The sequence below is a fragment of the Emys orbicularis genome, chromosome 7 (genome assembly GCF_028017835.1).
Source record: "Emys orbicularis isolate rEmyOrb1 chromosome 7, rEmyOrb1.hap1, whole genome shotgun sequence".
NCBI classification, from domain to species: domain Eukaryota; kingdom Metazoa; phylum Chordata; order Testudines; family Emydidae; genus Emys; species Emys orbicularis.
Genome location: NC_088689.1, coordinates 40,836,019 through 40,849,248, shown reverse-complemented (window position 1 = coordinate 40,849,248; position 13,230 = coordinate 40,836,019). Strand labels below are relative to the sequence as shown.

The following is a 13,230-nucleotide window of genomic DNA, read 5'->3' as shown; positions in this document are numbered from 1 at the left end:
TTCCATCCCTGCTGGAGCTCAGATATTCGGAGAAAAATATTTTACTTATAAATCCTGTAAGTTATATATGGTTTAAAGCATTCAAAATCATGTTTTGTCTCCACTTCTTCCATTCCTTCTACATACTACTTGCACTAGGATTGTAAAACCCACCACAATTCCACCTACTCCCTCCTCCTGTTCCCCAGGAATATCAGACGATACTTTAAATGTTAGGTCAAATAAAAATAACCTCTCTTCTTCAAAATGTGTTGGGTGGGTGTATAGTTGGAAATATACATGCATACACACACACCCCTCAGAGCAAATGGCAAACTATTAAAAAAAAAGTTGAATAGAAACTTTACTTTTCTCCTCCTTGCTATTTGAAACTTCCAAGTCCTTCAATTTTCTTCTAATATAAATTCCAGACAGTTCTACAGTTTTCTCCTCTAAAACAGCTCCAACTAAGATAGCAACCATCTCAAGACCACAAGGCATCCTCTGTAAGCAAACAGATTTTCTTTACAACTGTTAAGTACTGCTCCTAGAGGAATATGGGTGTGGGTTTTTGTTTTTAAAGGAATAGATACCACACTTGGGTCTGCATCTCTCTTCCCAAACAGAAGAGTATTACATCTTTTTTAAAAGGAGTTATATAAATATTCACTCTCTTTGTGCTCTACAGACTGATGGGAGATTGCAAGAGAGTTACTGTCAGAGTAAATGTGCATAAAATTTCCGTGGGAGAGTAAAGGAAAAGTAAGTGACCCTGTGAACAAAGTAAAATTAAAGCAGCTAAAGGCATACTAATATAATGCCATGCCAATTATTCATCTTGTTTAACTTGTCTTGTGGCCTGTTTGTTAAGCTCCCAGTGTGCTGCTTAGTTCCTCCTGTTAAAAAATGTAGGTGCGCTTTAATAAGGCATAATGCACAAAACTGCTATTCAGATCTCCACAGAGGACTGTCAGAAAATCCTGAGTTATCTAACCTGATAATCAGGGTTCAGCATTTCATCAGTTATACTGTGCAGCTTTACTAAATATACTGGCAGAAAATACAGCACAGTAGGGGGGGGGGGGGGGGAGCTGTTCACTTCTTGAAGCGTCTCAACTAGGGAGGTTTGTGCAAAGAAATCCTAATTTCTCTAACTGAATTAATGGTTACCAAACATACATCTCAGAATGTAGATTAGTATGGGTACCAGAACTTTAATTTTGAAGTTCTTTCAATCATGTAATTCTTCATCAATCAGTTCCCCAAAGATATACTGTTGTGGTAAGTATGGTCTTATAAGCAAGGATCCAACTGCAACACACCAGTTCTGGTATCCACACCCCACTAGTTATATACCAACACAATCTGATCCATTTAAAACACAGATGTAAAAGTTTAGGAGGTTGTTTATGGTCTTATATGTAGCCCAATGTGCCAACAGAGGATCAGCTTTTTCAGCAACAAGATAAGTCTTTCACCAAGTGAAATTTTTATCCAAGGCTTTATTTTTGACCCTCAGTGTGCCCACATTAAAAGAAACTAAGCAAAATGTGGCCAGTTAAACACACTTCCTGCTTTTCCAAACTTGGATTAAACCTTAGCTTGTAATAACTGTTGGGAGGAGGCAGAGTTCCACAAAATCCTCTTCCATCTGATCACTCAACTGTTTCTAATAGTATTTTCTTTGGAGCACCTGATCAGGCCTCCACTTTCCTAACACCTTTGAGAGAGATGAGGCTGGAGTTAATTCTTTGCTTACTGGAAGTCAAATAATGCTTTTCACCCTATCAGTGTTGAATTTTTGAAGATGTGCAATAAGGTACTTATTTAGCCCAAATCACTGTATTTATCCTCACAATACCCCCATGTGGTAGGGAAAGTGATATTAGCACCATTTTATAGTTAGGCAGAAAGTCTGTCTACACATGTAGTTATTCTAGTATAGCTGGTCTGCTTTAAAATTCATGTCCTATCTTACTCTAGTGGTGCTCAAACTTTTCCAGTCACTGGTAAAGGGGGGCAGGAGCGTAACGGAATCGGTCCACACACACCCTCCATTACAGCACAGCCAAGGCTTCCTCAGCAGCAGAGCTTGGGGCGAAACTGGTCTGGGGATGGAGAAGGAATGAGGGCAGAGCTGAGCTGGGGCTGGACTAGGGACAGAATGGAGCTACAGCTGGAATCAGAGCTGGTCTGGGGAAAGAAAAGGAAGCCCCCCCCAATAAAAACGTTCCTCCATACTTTGAGAACCACTGCTACAGAATAACCTTATGGACAAATCTTAAGAGAAGATCATACAGGAAGTCTAACAGAGCAAGGAATTGAACCTGGCTCTTTCACATGCCAAGCTAATGCCCTAACCACTAGGCCACTCTTCATATGATACGCCAGGCTGCAAAATTTTTATGACATCAAATTCAGGACTTTAACAATAAAGTATGATATGCTTAAGTTGGCTATTCAGCATCTGAAGGCTGAGAATCAGCTATTTAAAATAGTAATAAATCTAACTCCAGTGAACTTTCCTGATATGAAGAGGCTAAAAAGGAACAAGTCAAATGAGAAGGAACTCTTTAATATTTGTGAACACTGAAACTGGGAATCCCTCCCCTTCCTGAAAATAGCTAAATTCAAATTATAACATACTTGGCCATAACCTAAAAAGGAAAGCTCAAGAGAATGGAGACAAGCTTTAGAACTGCTAAGGAAAATACTGAGGTTGAGATGAGAAATGACTGACAAGAAGCTGTTCAGACAGAAGAAGAAAAATCCTTTACTAGTGGAATTCCTAAAGGCAGTAGAGTTCCATGAACCACTGTGTACCACTAGGCAATTATAAACTCAGAAGTGTGAATTTTCAGACAAACAGTGGAAATCACAAGTCAATAAATATCACATGAGAATCTTAGGCTAGGTCTACACTACCCCCCTGAATCGGCGGGTAGAAATCGACCTCTCGGGGATTGAATTATCGCGTCTCGTCGGGACGCAACAATCGATCCCCGAATCGACGCTCTTACTCCACCAGCGGAGGTGGGAGTAAGCACCGTCGACGGGAAGCCGCGGAGGTCGATTTTGCCGCCGTCCTTACAGCGGGGTAAGTCGGCTGCGATACGTCGAATTCAGCTACGCTACTCGCGTAGCTGAATTTGCGTATTTTAAATCGACCCCCCCCCCGTAGTGAAGACCTGCCCTCAGTACAGAAGTTCTAAAAACCAGTTATTTGAACTCTTTAATATTAAAGAGCTGTATTAAGACGACCAATTTAAATATCTACTTTTCACACAGATGCAAATGAGCAGAACATATATGGGTAAATATGTCTCCCCTCCTAAACACTTTTTTTCTTAACTAGAAAATGTTTAGGACATTCTCTTTAACAACACATTTGTAACTGAGTTAATTCTTTAAAAGTGACTCGCAAAAGTTTCCCCCCCTAGTTTTTGTTATTTATTTTAAATTGGGTTTTGACAGTTTATGGTGTATAAAGATGTGGCACAAACATTTTCTGGCTGCTTTTTACCTTGGAAATATGAAGATGAAGTCTGATCTCTGGTTTTCTTAAACAATTGGGAGGTATGACGACATTTATCAAGGGGCTCTTAATATTTTAACTGAAGAAATTAAGGTGTTGAATCTTTGTCAAAGACATTAAGTAAACGTTAATGATTGAAAGTGTTAAAAGGGTCAAAATCTGGAGGGAGCATGGTCTGTTATAGCGGAAATAAGGGAGAGAAGACAGAACTGGGGGGGAAATCAAATCAGTATCTTAGATGTCTGTATACTAATGCGAGAAGTATGGGGAACAAGCAGGAAGAACTCGAAATGCTAGTAAATAAACAATTATGACATAGTTGGGATCACGGAAACTTGGTGGGATAATACGCATGACTGGAATATTGGTATAGAAAGGTACAGCTCACTCAGGAAGGACAGGCTGGGGAAAAAGGGAGGAGGTGTTGCCTTATATATCAAAAATGTATACACTTGGACTGAGGTTGAGATAAATAAGAGAGACTTGTTGAAAGTCTCTGGGTAAGGATAAAAGGGGTAAAAAACACAAGGGTGATGTCATGGTACGGGTCTACTACAGACCACCAAACCAGGAAGAAGAGGTGGATGAGGCTTTTTTTAAACAACTAACAAAATCATCCAAAGCACAGGACCTGGGTGATGACTTCAACTACCCAGACATCTGTTGGGAAAATAACACAGCAGGGCACAGATTATCCAACAAGTTCCTGGAATGTATTGGAGACAATTTTTTATTTCGGAAGGTGGAGACTGTTCTAGATTTGATTTTGACAAATAGGGAGGAACTGGTTGAGAATTTGAAAGTGGAAGGCAACCTGGGTGAAAGTGATCACGATTCTAAGGACTGGTAGGAGGGAGAACAGCACAATAAAGACAATGGATTCCAGGAAGGCAGACTTTAGCAAACTCAAAGAGTCGGTAGGTAAAATCCCATGGGAAGCAAGTCTAAGGGGAAAAACAATTGAAGACAGTTGGCAGTTTTTCAAAGAGACATTATTAAGGGCAAAAGAGCAAACTATCCCACTGAGTAGGAAAGACAGGAAGTATGACAAGAGACTATGCTGGCTTAACCAGGAGATCTTCAATGATCTAAAACTCAAAAAAAGAGTCCTACAAAAAGGGGAAGAAACTCAGTCAAATTACAAAGAATGAATATAAACAAATAACACAAGTGTGTAGGGAGAAAATTAGAAAGGCTAAGGCACAAAATGAGATCAAACTAGCTAGGGACAAAGGGTAACAAGAAAACATTCTACAAATACGTTAGAAGCAAGAGGAAGACGAAGGACAGAGTAGGCCCATTACTCAATGAGGGGGGAAAGACAGTAACAGAAAATGTGGAAATGGCAGAGGTGCTTAATGACTTCTTTGTTTCGGTTTTCACCAAGAAGGTTGGTGGCGATTGGACATCTAACATAGTGAATGCCAGTGAAAATGAGGTAGGATCAGAATCTAAAATAGAGAAAGAACAAGTCAGAAATTACTTAGACAAGTTAGATGTCTTTAAATCACCAGGGCCTGATGAAATGCATCCTAGAATACTCAAGGAGCTGACTGAGGAGCTATCTATGCCATTAGCAATTATCTTTGAAAAGTCATGGAAGACATTCCAGAAGACTGGAAAAGGGCAAATATAGTGCCCATCTATAAAAAGGGAAATAAGGACAATTTGGGGATTACAAACCAGTCAGCTTCATGTTTGTACCCAGAAAGATAATGGAGCAAATAATTAAGAAATCAATTTGCAAACACCTAGAAGATAATGAGGTGATAACAGTCAGCATGGATTTGTCTAGAACAAATCGTGTCAAACCAACCTGATAGGTTTCTTTGGCAGGGTAACAAGCCTTGTGGATTTTTTTTGGGGGGGGGGGAAGAGAAAGAGAGAGAAGCGGTAGATGTGGTATATCTTGACTTTAGTAAGGCTTTTGATATTGTCTCGCATGACCTTCTCATAGACAAACTAGAGAAATACAGCCTAGATGAAGCTACTATAAGGTGGGTGCATAACTGGTTGGAAAATCATTCCCAGAGAGGAGTTATCAGTGGTTCACAGTCATGCTAGAAGAACGTAATGAGTGGGATCCCGCAAGGTCCGGTTCTGTTCATATCTTCATCAATGATTTAGATAATGGCATAGAGAGTACACTTATAAAGTTTGCGGACAATACCAAGCTGGGAGGGGTTGCAAGTGCTTTGGAGGATAGGATTAAAATTAAAATTGATCTGGACTAATTGGATAAATGGTCTGAAGTAAATAGGATGACATTCAATAAGGAGAAATGCAAAGTACTCTACTTAGGATGGAACAATCAGTTGTACACATACAAAATGGGAAATGACTGCCTACAAAGGAGTACTGCGGAAAAGGATCTGGGGGTCATAGTGGATCGCAAGCTAAATATGAGTTAACAGTGTAACACTGTTGCAAAAAAAGCAAACATTCTGGGATATATTAGCAGGAGTATTGTTAAGACACAAGTAGTAATTCTTCTGCTCTACTGTGCGTTGATTAGGCCTCAACTGGAGTATTGTGTCCAGTTCTGGGAGCCACATTTCAGGAAAGATGTGGACAAATTGGAGAAAGTCCAGAGAAGAGCAACAAAAATGATTAAAGGTGTAGAAAACATGACCTATGAGGGAAGATTGAAAAAATTGGGTTTGTTTAGTCTGGAGAAGAGAAGACTGAGGGGGGATATGATAACAGTTTTCAAGTACATAAAAGGTTGTTACAAGGAGGTGGGAGAAAAATTGTTCTTAACCTCTGAGGATAGGACAAGAAGCAATGGGCTTAAATTGCAGCAAGGGCAGTGCAGTTTAGGTTGGACATTAGGAAAAAACTTCCTAACTGTCAGAGTGGTTAAGCACTGGAATAAATTGCAGAGAGAGGTTGTGGAATCTCCACTATTGGGGATTTTTAAGAGCAGGTTGGATAAATACCTGTCAGGGATAGTCTAGATAATACTTACTCCTGCCTTGAGTGCAGGGGACTGGATTAGATGACCTCTCGAGGTCCCTTCCAGTTCTATGAGTCTATGAAAAGATGAGGGTTTGGGGAATTTTTTTTTTTTTTTTATATATAAACAAAAATCCTTTTCATCTCTACTTTGGGCTGGTCTACACACAAAATTATACTGAAATAAGGAGTGTGAATTAAAACTGATTTAGTTATTTCTGTGCAAGTATGTATGGATGCTATTTTGGAATTAAAGTAGCTAAATCTACTTTAGTTAAAGTTGGTCAATTACCAACTTTAACTAAAATCAACTCTAGCTATGTCCAATTTTGAAACGGAAATGTCTACACACAGACTTGCACAAAAATAACTAAAATCAGTTTTAATTCATACCTCTTGTTATTTATCATTTGATTATTGTAGCACCTACCTAGTGGCTCTAGTCACAGGCTATGATCCCATTGTGCAAGGCACTGTACAAACACAGAACAAAAAGATGGTCCCTCCCCAAGGGACTTACAGTCTAATTCTGACAAGAAACAAGATACAGACCAGGATGGATAAAGAGTTTTAAATCTGTTTTTATTTAAATTAAATATAGGGGTTTTAAAACTATTTAAAAGTAAATTTAAAATTGACAGTTATGTTAAGATCTAAATTTATTATATTAAAAGCATTCAAATTAAATAAAAAATATTGAACAGTACATATTTTCTGCCTTGTTTTAAAGAAAGTCAGACCACTGAACTGGTGGAAGCCACTGACTAAGCACCTGGAATCAGTTTGCTGCAATGCTAAACCAGATTTTATTCAACTATCTCAGTGCAATGACTAGTTCATTCAGAAGTTAGAAACCAATTGAAAAAGCAGGAAAGTTTGTTTTCCTTTTCCAATTTATGAATAAAAACTAGTGAGGAGAGGATGAAATATACTAGTTCTAAAATCATGAAGGGCATGGTGACAAAAAACAATCCCTTCAATTCCCTAACCGGTAGTAGTTTATTTAATAAATTAGTTTTTAATGCAAAACATTTTTAATTATTTTTCCTTACATATCCAGCACACTTAAAAAAAAAAAAAATTACCTTAATTAAAATGTTGGGTTTGTGCATTTAATTGAATTTCCATTCAAGTAGAGCGTGACACAAATCACAAATAAAAATATCAATCAACTATATAATTGCTTAAATAAATTAGTACAGATATAGCGCATCTTCCCGGTTAGCAAAAAGAACAACCAAATATAGTGTAAAGGCTATGTTTAGTTGCAAATCAACGTTATGATGGTTACCAACCAATGAGAAACTTTCTTTAGGAAAACAACTAAAAAGTACAAATGCAAAACTTGATTAAAATCGATTATTTTAAATCAATGTTTCCTGTTTGCTGATTCAAATAATTAAAATAAATTATTTAAAATCGCTTTGATTTAAATCAATCCACCCTGATATAGACTGACAGGGGAGCACAAGTAAACTATGAGACAATATTGTTCAGCTGGATGCAGTCTGTTACTGAGCTTAACTACCATCATCAGCAAGGCAAGGGAAAGGACCCAAATAGTCATGCTCTGAATTTCTGTCGGGGGGGGCGCGGCGGGGAGAAATCGGGGGGATCTAACCACATCCTGGATAAAAGAGGCGGAACTAAGCCATATAAGTAGACTGAGGCTTGGTCTACACTATAGAGTTTGGTCAACATAAGGCAGCTTACATCCCCAGCGGGAAGCAGGAAGCCCTGGGGGGCAGCCAGGCTCCCGATGGCAGGGAGCCAGGCTCCCGGCACAGAGCTGCATGTGGAGCCACCCCCTCCCCCCCCCCCCCGGTCCCTCTTAAGTTGGTGGAAGCCCTCCTGGTGAGGACACACACTACTGACAGAAGGAGGGTAGTCTGGGCATGAACCACCACAGTAATAAGCTGACCTAACCTGCCCTGAAAGAGAACAGCTGGAAAGAGACTGTGGAGGAGACAGGTCTCTCTGATGGAGAGGAGTTCTGAGCCAGGGCCTACATGGGTAAGGGAACTGGAGTCAAATACAGGAATAGCAAAAAACACTTGCAGTTTGGAGTTGAGCCCAGAATTGGCAAAGGACCTTTTGTTTAGTCCTGAACCCCAGAAGCGAACTGAACGGTTACATAACTCTGCCACAGGGCTGAGCCAAAAAGACCCAGTGCAGGAGTCTGGGTAAGAGACCGGCTGAGAGGGATCACTATGGCCGAGAAAGTGGCCACCAGGAGGGAGTGCTAGAGGCCAAGTTTCCTGCAACTACTCCTGGGGGAATTCTGTGCCAAAAAATTATGCACACAATATTTTAAAATTTTGCAAATTTTATTTGTCAAAACAACACTATATAATCATGCCAGTTTCAATTATTTTGGCAATTTCAAAAAACCTGTCAGCAAGTACATCTGTAACAACAGACACAAAAATTCAGTCTCCTCCCAGGCCAGCCACTCTCACCCCCTCGTGCATCTCAACTCTAAGGCACCCCCTCGTGGCTGGATGCAGAGTTGCAGGTACTCCTGGAGGAATTCTGTGCCACTGCACAATGCAGAATTTTGCAGAAATTAGTGTTGTGTGTGCAGAATTTCGTGTTGTGTGTGCAGAATTTCCATTCCCCTGCCCCTCAGAAACAGACTGCAGAGCTGATGGCCTCCACTAGGGGCTGCTGGACCCAGCAGAGCCCAGCTTGCAAATAGAAGACCGTGGCAGAGGGGAGGGCGAGGGAGCTGGAGGGTTCCTGGCAGCTGCAGTCCCCAGCATGCCCTGAAGGAGGTGACAGCACACAGGAAACTCTGTGCAAGCCCAGGACCAGCATCAGGCTGTTTCTCCCTCTGGATCCCTGGGCTCTAGGAGGGTAGTAGGTGTGAGTGTCTGGGCTGGGAGGGGGGTCAGGGGATCCCCACAGCTGGGCTCTGGGAGGGGGGGGCTGGGCTCTGGGCCCCCCCCATGACTGGGCTCGGGGGGGGGGGGCAGAGAAACAGGAACTTGGTTGTTCTAGGGGTTTCTAACACTCTGCTCCGTGTGTGTGTGTCTTATTTGTTACAGTTATACTTTGGTAAAGTATTTTGAAATAAATTACCAAAATAACTGAAACTGGAGTGATTATATACTGTTATTTTGACAAATAAAATTTGCAGAATTTTAAAATCGCGTGTGCATAATTTTTAATTTTTTGGCACAGAATTCCCCCAGGAGTAAGATTTACACCCTGTCTATATTAGAGTAGTTACACCAATGCAAATCCCTAATGTAGCTACACTACACAGATGTAAGAGCATGGCTTATGGTGGTGCAATTACCTTGATCCAGTGTAGGATCAGATTATTAACACAAGTATAAGCCCCATTGTAAAGCTATGCAGTGCATTATAGCTATGCAGGGGTTTGCATTGATTTAACTACACTAGTGGAAATCTCATATATATATAGGCAGGACCTAATTTGACAAAGGGATTCATAGCAAGCAGTGCAGAACAAACTATCTCCTTGAGACTGACTACATTGCTTCTGCAGACTCCCAGCCCCAAACTAATGGAGTGAGCAGGAAGGGAACACAGGGCTTCTTCACAGCAATGCACAGGCCTATTAGGCCACCCACCAGCTCACAAGTGGAAGTTAAAAAATATATTTGTAAAACATTTGATGCATTTACTATAAACAAACATCAGAGGTTTTCTCGGTCATCTTTAGCTGGGTAAGTACAATAATTTGCTTCAAACCTTCTTAATTTTTGTATATTCATACAACAGTATTACTAAAAAGGTACATCTAGTCTGATATTTTCTTCTGCCTTAGCTCCAACCTACATTACAGCCTGGTCTACACCTAAAACTTGGGTCAACCTAAATACATTGCTCAGAACTGTGAAAAACTTCACACCCTGTGCGTTGTCATTAGGCCAACCTAACCCCCACTGTAGACACAGCCGGGTGGATGGAACCATCGCAGTAGTGTCTAAGCTATAATGGCATACCTGCGAGCTCGTTGGGGGTGGTTTAGTTATGCCGGCAGGAGAGCTCTTCCCCGCCAGCAAAGAGTGGCTAGGCAGGAGCTGTGCCTCTGTAAGATTCATAGTGTAGACCCAGCCTTACAAGCAGAAAAAAAGTTGCCTCTGTAACGGACATCCAGTGCTAGTTTGGAAAGTACTGCATTACAAAGTTATGGTCAGAATGAATGAAGTGGTCTTTTTCAGGATCTTAAACATGAAAATAAATTACCAAGCCTCTAGCAATTAAATTGCTTGCCACAAGATAAAAATAAATATGATGTATGCAAAGCTTCTACTGACCCAATCATCGGCTACATTTCATATTCCCACTTAAACATAAGCTACAATTAAATCTAGTTACATTTAAATTCTCATTTCTATTTTGCTTTTAACACCATATGTACATAACTGAAGTCTGTTTAAATGTACTTTTGTTCCCACAAAACTCAGTGTAAATTCTATTTAGTCTCTGATAACTGAGAGGGTGATGCAACTTTAAACTTCTCAAAATAAGAACTGCTTAGACTAGCAGTTCCTGATAAATCACAAACAGCTTGGAGTAACCTCTTTCTCTGAAAAAATACTAGTGACCAAAAATTAGAAGAAAGTAATGGGATTTATGCAATGTCAGGTTTTTCACATCTGTATATTTTTTGATTAAATTGCATGCTCTTTATTCATATTATGCAACACTAACTGTAAATAGGGGAAATGAAAAACTTCTTTCCAGAAGTTTATAAAGCAAGCAAAAGATTAGTGAAAGAATGCTACTGCCACGTATCACTCCTCCCCCACTCACGTAATGGACATTTCATCTCTCCAAATTTCTTTCCAATAGGAAACTCAAAAAAAGAACTACACCTCTTTAAAATAAACTAGAGAGTAAAAATTGTGTATAGTACGTAATCCTTGCTTGCAACAACTAATTCTTGATTCTCATGTCTTTTCCACTGACTTGCAAAGAGATCACCCTACAGAGTTCAGCATAAAAACATATTTCTAGCATCTGATGCACAAATAAAATAGCCCAAAAGCTTATTACTACAAGTTTTTTCCCCTTCTAATTTAAAGAAACTGCTTTAAACTGCCCCAATGCAATTCAGTCTGCTAACGACTGGAACTCAGGAGTTACAAGGAAAACCCACCTGTGTAACCTCAGGCTACAGTATTCTTGTTTAAACAAATATATCTAATATGCACTCTGGTGCCATGACAATGGGCACAGGCTAAGAATACAGATGGATAATCCATTGCATAACTGCACTTGACTAGAGAAGAAATCTGATCCCATTTCAGAAGTAGCAAACACGTGCTTAACCCGATCAATACGCAGAATAAGCTGCTGCAAATATGCTTCCTTCACGGAAAGAAGATTCGGGATCAGCGGGAGGTCCTAAAGTGGGTGGATGACTTCATCTGCCTGGACACCCCCTTCCAGCTGGGCCCGAGAAGGCTGCTGGCGCGGCTCACGGCCCAGAAAAGACCCTCGGACCAGCTCCGGACCGCACAGGTTCTCTCGAGGCCCGCGAGCTCTCGCCGCTTTTAACACCCCCCCCCCCCCCCGCTACTCCCGGTACCCGGTGGGTCCGGGCCGCCGCAAACCCCCGCGGGTGGAGCAGGCGCCTGACGACAGCAGGCGAAAGGGATAAGCAGCCCCGGCCCCAAGGGAAAAAACTCCCCAGAAAGGCCACCTCGGCGGGGTCAGGCCGCCCGCGGCTCCCCTCACGCCCCGGGGGCGGGGCGGGACAGCAGGTAGGATGGCGCCTCACCTGAGGGAAGGAGGCTGCTGGCTGGTTCTGCTGGGCCCCGCTCTCCCTGAGCCGAGCCGAGGGTAGACACGGTAGGACCTGCTGTGTGGCGCAGCCCAAGAGTCGCCGGGCCTCTTCGGAATCTTTATATCGGCCGGGGCCCGTGTCGCTCCGCCCGCGGATGGGGTGGCGGCCACAGCTGCTGGCCACGCTGCGTCTACGTGAGCTCGAGCACAGCAGCAGCGCCCTGCGCAAGCGCAGCAGCCTGTGGGACAGTCACCCTGGAAACTCTGTGGGCGTGGCTTCTTCGGGGGCGTGGCTACGTGCGCACCTAAAGGCAGAACAGTGGGCAAACAGCATGGTCCCCCGGGCTAGCCTCTGCCCCTTACCCCAACGCCACCCACCCCCCGACAGTATCCTCTCGGCTAGCGGCCCTCCTGGTGGCCCCTGACCTGTCACTTGTACACGTGCCAAAGCCAAATCCCCTTCGCCTTTCTGCTCAGCCCAGGCTCCTCTAAATTAGAAGGTCTAATCCACCCCCAGCCACAAACAGCAGGCCCACGAGAGAAAAGTTAGGACTTACCTTGGGGTCAGGATGAAGAGAAACTGAGGCAGGCTCCCCCTACCAAGTAGACAAAGGGACCCAGTGCTTTCAGTTGCTGGGGCTCAAACAGTTTTTTAACTTTCATAATTGACACAGCAAGCCCTGATGTGCTGGGCACAGATACTGCACAAATCTTCTGTTGGGAAAGGCTTCACCACCCGAAGTTCCCTAGAAGGGAGGGGGCCACTGCTGCCTGTAGCCAGGCCCCACCCCACTCTGCCTCTTCCCCTGAAGCCCCTCACCACTCACTCCCCTGCCGGCCCCCCCACTTCTAGGGAGCATTGTTTCTGGCACTCCAAAGGCAGTAAACTAGCATGCCTCCACAAGGAGGCGATCTGCACAGCATCCATGGCATTTGTCCTCCTGCATGGCTAGTCCTTTTTGGGGAGGCCTCCCACAGCCTCTTATACACACCACCTA

The 13,230-nt window shown here is 42.4% G+C and overlaps 1 protein-coding gene across 2 annotated transcripts in view; it reads right to left on the bottom strand.

Annotated features, from left to right (window-relative positions):
• P4HA1 (prolyl 4-hydroxylase subunit alpha 1) overlaps positions 1 to 12,429 on the bottom strand; it is a 60,024-nt gene extending 47,595 nt beyond the window's left edge. For both annotated transcript variants that reach the window (XM_065407401.1, XM_065407402.1), the window contains exon 1: positions 12,228 to 12,429. The gene's annotated coding sequence lies outside the window, so the exon portion shown is untranslated. The remainder of the gene's footprint in view (positions 1 to 12,227) is intronic.
• Positions 12,430 to 13,230: the final 801 nt, after the last annotated feature.